The sequence below is a fragment of the Malus domestica genome, chromosome 07, assembly GCF_042453785.1.
Source record: "Malus domestica chromosome 07, GDT2T_hap1".
Taxonomy (NCBI): domain Eukaryota; kingdom Viridiplantae; phylum Streptophyta; class Magnoliopsida; order Rosales; family Rosaceae; genus Malus; species Malus domestica.
Window position 1 is genome coordinate 18,365,837 of NC_091667.1, and position 6,859 is coordinate 18,372,695.

The 6,859-nt window shown below is 39.6% G+C and overlaps 1 long non-coding RNA gene across 1 annotated transcript; it reads left to right on the forward strand.

Annotated features, from left to right (window-relative positions):
* Nucleotides 1–2,432: 2,432 nt before the first annotated feature.
* Nucleotides 2,433–6,154, forward strand: LOC139197900 (uncharacterized). Its single transcript, XR_011583280.1, has 5 exons — nt 2,433–2,757; nt 4,596–4,657; nt 4,758–4,860; nt 5,147–5,213; nt 6,018–6,154. It is a non-coding gene; the product is annotated as an uncharacterized lncRNA (long non-coding RNA).
* Nucleotides 6,155–6,859: the final 705 nt, after the last annotated feature.

Here is a 6,859-nt window from a genome sequence, read left to right on the forward strand (position 1 = left end):
CAAATAACATTCCAGCCCATTATTTTGGGCTTGCCTTTTTTTTATTATTTTATTTTTATTTTTATTATTATTACCCTCTAATGGGGTTATACAGATGTCTCCGGAAGATAAGAAAAATAAATTACATCATTCAAAAATAAATTTGACCCTCTGCTCAAATGGGTCACGCCTATAATTCCATCTTCTGCATGTCATCACCACCACAATTATGTCTGCTTCTTTTTATCTTCTTTTGCTTTCTGCTTTTGCTTTTGTTTTTCTGCTTTGCTTTTGCTTTCCTGCTTTGCTTTTGCTTTCCCATGTGCTCTCGCAGAGCAAAGCTTCCCCTTATTCCTTGCTTTTGCATGTGGGTGGTCGACAACGCTCCCTCTTTTTAGACAATGGAGTGGGTGGGTAGCCATGCTTGCTTTCTATTTCCTATCCATTATTCTCATATCTTTTTTCTTTTTCTTTACTCCAGTAAGATCAACTTGCCGATGTTACCTTCACGGAGCATGGGAAGCTCCAACGGGGACGAGGCAAAGTAGGACCCGCCATCAGCGAAAGCACAAGTCCTTGCAATCGTGAGCCCATTGTTGGTAGCCTCTCGAAAGGCAGACGGAACTTTCTCCCTCTCAGAAGGGTCAGTCGCCATGCACATCAACCAGTACACATTGAATCCATTTTCGTAGTACGAGACTCCATTCAAAAAAAGCTGCATTCCTCCGCTATAACTCCATGGTTCAGGAAGATGAACAAAAGAGCCCCAAAGAAAACCATACTCAAATGCTTTATCTTTCTTCTTTGTTTTTTGTTTTTTTTTTTTTTGGCTTTTCTAAGAACTGGAAAATGTGTGGGTTAGACCACCACAGGGGATAATTTCTCTGGTGTGGATGAAGGTGATGGCCTGGGCTTCCTAGTTCCTCAATTTGGTGAGAAGTGGAGCTTTGTGAAGGCCTGGGCTTCCTAGTTCCTCGATTTGGTGGAATTCCTGGTCTCTGCTAGTTTGGATCCATGGCTCTCTCTCGCTCGCTCATTCCAAGCTGGGAGTTGGGCCGTGGAGCTTGGTGAAGGCTTGGGCTTCCTGGTTCCTAGAGTACAGGGCCCCGCATCAGGCTGGCTTCACAGAGCAACAATCATTTCCCGTTCTCGGCGGTGGAAGGATAACGGGTCGACGCCACTCAGATCCATCATGACCCGCTAGGCAGTCCCAATTGAACCAACGTGTTTTCATATTTACTTTTTCTTCTTCTTTTTCTTGTCTTTCAGAGAGAGAAAGACTGGATTTTTAGAGAGAGAGAGAGGGTTTGTGGTCTTTTTCTGAAGAGGTGAAATTGATCAGAAGCAAGAGAGAGGTAGAGAGAGTTTTGGTTTTTTTGTGTGACTTTCTTGTAAGAGGATAGCAGAGTGAGAAAGAGAGGACGGAGAGTTTGAGGTCCACGAAGGTTTTCTGGAAAAGCCCAATGAGGGAGGTTCTGGGTTCTTGGGTTGTGCAGATTCATGGTGGTGAGATGAAAAAAATGAAACAGAACCGACATAGCTTTTCGTGTCGATTCCCACAAACGGTGCCAAATGTTAATGCACAAAACCAGAAGGGTCTTGGAACAACGTAAATCCGACCGTGAATCTACAAGAAAGTAAATAACACAAGATGTATTATGGTTCACCCCAATGTTTGGGCTACGTCCACACTGATATTATATTTCTCTGAGAAGATTGTGAGGGAGATGAAGCTTTTGAGGGTGAGAGAGCTCTTCCCATGGCCTAAGAATTGGCCTCCCATAATGAGGAGAGTGAAGGGTCCTTTTATAGAATAAGGGCTCCTTACTTATTACATATTTGCCCCTTCATTTATTACATAATTACATTTGAGTCCCCCGAGTATTTATACGAGATCTAAATACGGAGACCCTAAGTATGGTACAAACAGAATTGTTGGATTGGTGGATAATGAATTGATACTGAAAGTTTCGAGGATGAAATTTTATAAGGGGGGAAGAATGTGAAATCTTGTTCCTGGATTTCAGTATTGTAAACTATGTATTTGTATTAACAAGATTTTATATTATTTTCTGGAATTTATATTAAATTTTATTAAATTTTGGATTTTAATTAAACTAATTACGAAGTTTTAATTTTGGTCAGTAATCATTAAAAATCCCTGGACTTTATGAGGTCACACTAAGTATAAGTGGAGAAACTGGGTAGGCGAAAACTATTCCCAAATCGGAGTTGAAACGAAGAAATTAGAGACTTTTTAGTTGTTAAAAAAAAATTAGATGCTGCTAGATAGTAGTAGGAGAGAGGGGAAAAAAGAGAGAGTTGCGGGAGAGAAAATGAGGGAGAGTGACCAATCAAAAAGGAAGAAATGAGGGGAAATGAGGGAAAGGAGGAGGAGAGAACTAGCCAACCCGGTTTCTCCACCTAACCCTATTTCATGTCCTCCGTTCGAGGTGGTTTCAGTGTCTATGGAAAGCTCTCGACGAGCCTAACATCTCTGTGGTGTTAGATTTCTAAATTCTTAACCCAATTTTACAAATCGAAGCCACAAAGTTCCGGTTTGTCCGGTGAGTTTTCCCTTTTTCTGGTGATTTCGACAACGATTACCGTTGATCACCATCACCAATAGATTCCCCTTAACCCTAGGAGCAAGGCCCAAGCATTGGATGAGGTGTCGGAGCTCGTTTTGGCGATGAATCGAGAGCACCCATTTTTAGGGTTCCTGACGGATCGATGTGGTTTTCAGGCGTTTCCCGATGAAATTGGACTTCGGCCTAGGTATGAGAATTATTCCCCTAGATTACTCAACATGTCTATAAAATTTGGTAATTTTTGAAATTAGTCAGAAAATTGGGTTTCCATTCGTAAGAAACCGCCACATGCAGCAGCATGTGGCCAGTGGCCCAACTTTGTCTTTCTAGGCTAAATTCGATACCCCAAATCCATATGTGACATCTAATTGACGAAATCCTATCATTTGGACATATTTTTGTAGAGGCCGCCACTTAATCATTCTAACAATCGATGATCCAACCGTTAGATCATTACCAAACTTTAATATACGTAATATTTGAGGACCTTAGGAACTTATGGATTGGAAACCCGGTGGGCGGATCTTCCTGATTGATCTACTAGGTTTGATTTTGATCAAAATGTTCTTAATCGTTCTTGAATACTAAAATTAGTATTACTATAGACTAAGTAGGGCTTAGTGAGCCTATATTGGTTAGTGAGCTATCCCAGGTAATACATACCTCAGTTTATGTGTATGGGACGCCTTATTGTGATATAGATGTGTATTTTTCTTCTTGATAATATGGATGACATGTATGGTATCTATTATGACAATGTAAGCCTATAATCCTATTAGAAGTATTTTGTAGAACTTGTATACTTTTGTGACATGTTAGTTATTGGTCATAAGAAATTGATAGTGCAGGCGATTACGTTGTAAGTCGTAGGGGTTGAGATAGGGTAAGGAGGTTGTGTGTTGGTCTAACTACACCATGCAACAGTGGTATATGGATGGTCATGTTTGGTATATCCGCGATGGGTGAACACTGTATGCACGATTAGATTATGCCTATTGTTTTGCTTAGTATATCCGCAATGGGGGACCATATGCATCCTAGGGGTGATGAGGATTAGTTGTACTTGGTACATTTCGATAGGTGATCATATTTTAGTTGGATTATGTTGAGTGGTTCAGAATTCCTACTCTTGCTCATTTCCATAAGGTTAGTCCGACCCTAGATTCGAGTGAATAGGAATTGCTCATAGTAGACGTTGTGTTTATAAATTAGAATTATCATGTTATTACTTGGAATCCAGGTAGGGAATTATGTAGAATTCCTTTATTAAATTTTGTGAATTGATATGTGATCTTATTGATTGATTAACATAGTTAAATGTTAATATCGTGCATCTTTACTTCTTGGGATTGATTAATTGGAGTGATTGTGGAATGTTGTTGGATATGATTGTTATTACCATTATCAGATTCGTTGACCAATGTGGCTAGAGGATAATATTGTGCTTCGTTGGTTGTCTTTGAGATGTTGCATTGTGACGACCCGTCTCGAATTAAAATATATCTTATCCCCGAAAGTGTGGAAATGAACTAGTTATTTCACTTCCTATTTTCTTGGGTCCAATTAAAATTTGAGGATTGTTTTTTGACCCAAATTGCATGAGCCTAGACTTGAAACCCAATAGGATTTGAGGCAATTTAAAAATTGCCCAATCCGGACACACACGCACACACATACACACATGCTCCTTCTTCGTTCTCTCTCACTTTCTCGAACTCTCTCTGTCCATACAACCCGAGCTCACAGCTCCCAAATCCTTTCAAAACTTCACAGATCGAGTGTAAGGTTAGCATTATTATGCTTCCCTCAACCTCACGAGTTGAGTCGTACCCTTGGTTTAAGGATAGGACTGGTAGAACTTGAGATACCCGAGTTTTGGCAAGGAATGCAATTTTCTCCGACATGATCGCGAAGGTTTTAGGTAGTTTTGAGACTTAAGAAGGTATTTTTCTAGCTTCTCAGGCATGTTAGAGTAATTTTGAAGTAGTTTGGACGTTAGGATAATCTTACACGTGGATTTTTCAGGTTTAGCTGAAATTACAAGGAATTTTCCGACTATTTTCCATCGATTTTAGGTCTTCAAAGTGGTAAGAATATGTTCTACTCGTTCAGAGCTTCATTTTGGTATAAGTTTCATGAAATTTGGTTGAAAAATGAAGGAGATATTAAAGTTTAAAGATTTTCCAGTTTCCGGTGACACAGACGGCGGCAGGCGACGGAATCCGACGAACCACAAGAGAAGACGACGAATATTCCATCAATTTTGACGGAATAAACCTAACGACGTCAGGTATATTTAATGGAATATTCTATTATTTAACGGAATATTCTTTAACGGCGTTAAAGATTTCGTCCGTGTGCCAGGCACGTGCCTACGCGTAGCTGGTGCATGTGGCCATGCCTTGGCTGGCTCGTGAGACATCGGAAATATTTTCTTAAAATATGAAGATGTTCGTGGTGTTGAGTAAGCCACAATGGTATATTTAAACACCCCAATTGAGCAACGTATGAGAAGTTATTATATAGTTTTGGTTATGTACTTAAAATTAACGTTAAAATAATTGTTTCACATATAGGTGAGATGTTTCCGGAGGATGAGCGCAGTCAGGCAAGATACGAGGGTTATGACCTTGCCACATATCAGTGAGTAGGCTTTTGGTTTTCAATATATATATATATATATGCCTTACGTTTTTCCCATGAAAATTGATTTAAATGATTTTGCGTTTTAGATGCCATGTCAAATGTTTTATATTTTAGAATATGCATTAGTAGTTATGTATGTTAGTATTTGATGCTGCGGACGCTCATGTAAGTTCCAATTGAGTATATGTATTGATGATTGTGAGTTGCATTATGATGGTTATACATAGAGGCATTTAGAGCTCATAAACCTGCACCCTGGTGTTAGTGCTCCCGCCCGTGGCCAGGGCACAGTCCTTCACGTGATGTTCACATCCTGCACTGCACGCTCACCTTGGATCCAAGTTTGGTGCATAGCCCTGTCGTACAGACCACAATAGGTGGTTCCGACTCATAGGTGGCCCTCGATTTATCGCACAGCCTTCACGTGATCGTACCACTTGAGCGTATTTATTACACCTAGCCTTGTCATACATACCACACTAGGTGGTTCCGACTCGTGTGCAAGCATACTTGATGAGCTATAGGTTCAGCCGTACAGGCCACACTAGGTGGATTCGGCTGACATATCACTTTACATTGATTTATTTCACCTGATTTACCTAATTATTATGCTGAGATATTTGACACAACATATATCTGGATTTCACTATTTTCGAGTATGGTTTCTGTATATGTACGTATGCTAGTTTCTGGGAAATTATACTGGTTTTACAACGAGGGGTTATTACTTTTAGAAAGAGAAATGGTTTTGAAAAGCTTTGTTTTTACCCGCTCACACTTTCTATTTTGTGCCCTCCCCAGGTTCTAGGTAGGCGTGCTTGTTGGTGGCTTACAAGGAGTCGACGGCGATTCTAACAGACTATAAATAATGTAGGATCATCTCTCTGGTATTGTATAATTAGTACTTGACCTGCTGGACTGCACTTAGGTTACCTACACTCTGAATAAGTGTAACTATACTTAAATATCTTCTCTCGCACTTATATATATATTAGTATAGTGTAAATTAGTTAGTTTGGTTTTTGTTTACTCTCACTTTCATATCACTATCACTTTCGCACCACGCACATGGCTATGTCACCCTCAAGTGACGACCAGCACGCCTCGATTTGGATCGGGGTGTGTCAGTTTAGTATCAGAGCCTAGGTTTGGCAATCCTGCATATTTTGTGAGTATTCTAATTATTTTGATGTCTTCTGTCAAAATCATGCCACCTCGTAGAGAGCCACGTACTTTAGCTAAGTCTAGTTTCCCCGAACTACTCAACTTGGGGAAGCAATTGCCAATGCCATTCAATCTTGTGTCCGGACATGCTTTTATTTTCTTACTTTAAAGGCGCAATGGGGTTAAAAGATCGGTTAGGCATGGAACAACATGGACATTGTGGCAACTATTCAAAAATGGAGCATTTTTATATTAGGAAAATAATACACACAAACATACACCTATTTTAATTTTTTATACAGCCTTGTTTACATCCAATTGGATTTATCCAATTTGGTGTCTACAAATAAAGGAGGGTTGTGAGAAGCTAAAAAAAATAAAAAAAAGCACCACCCTTCATTTAAAGATCAATTAATTATAAGTTAAATAGTTACATCTCGTGTTATTTTCATGACAACATCAACATTTAAATCACAAGC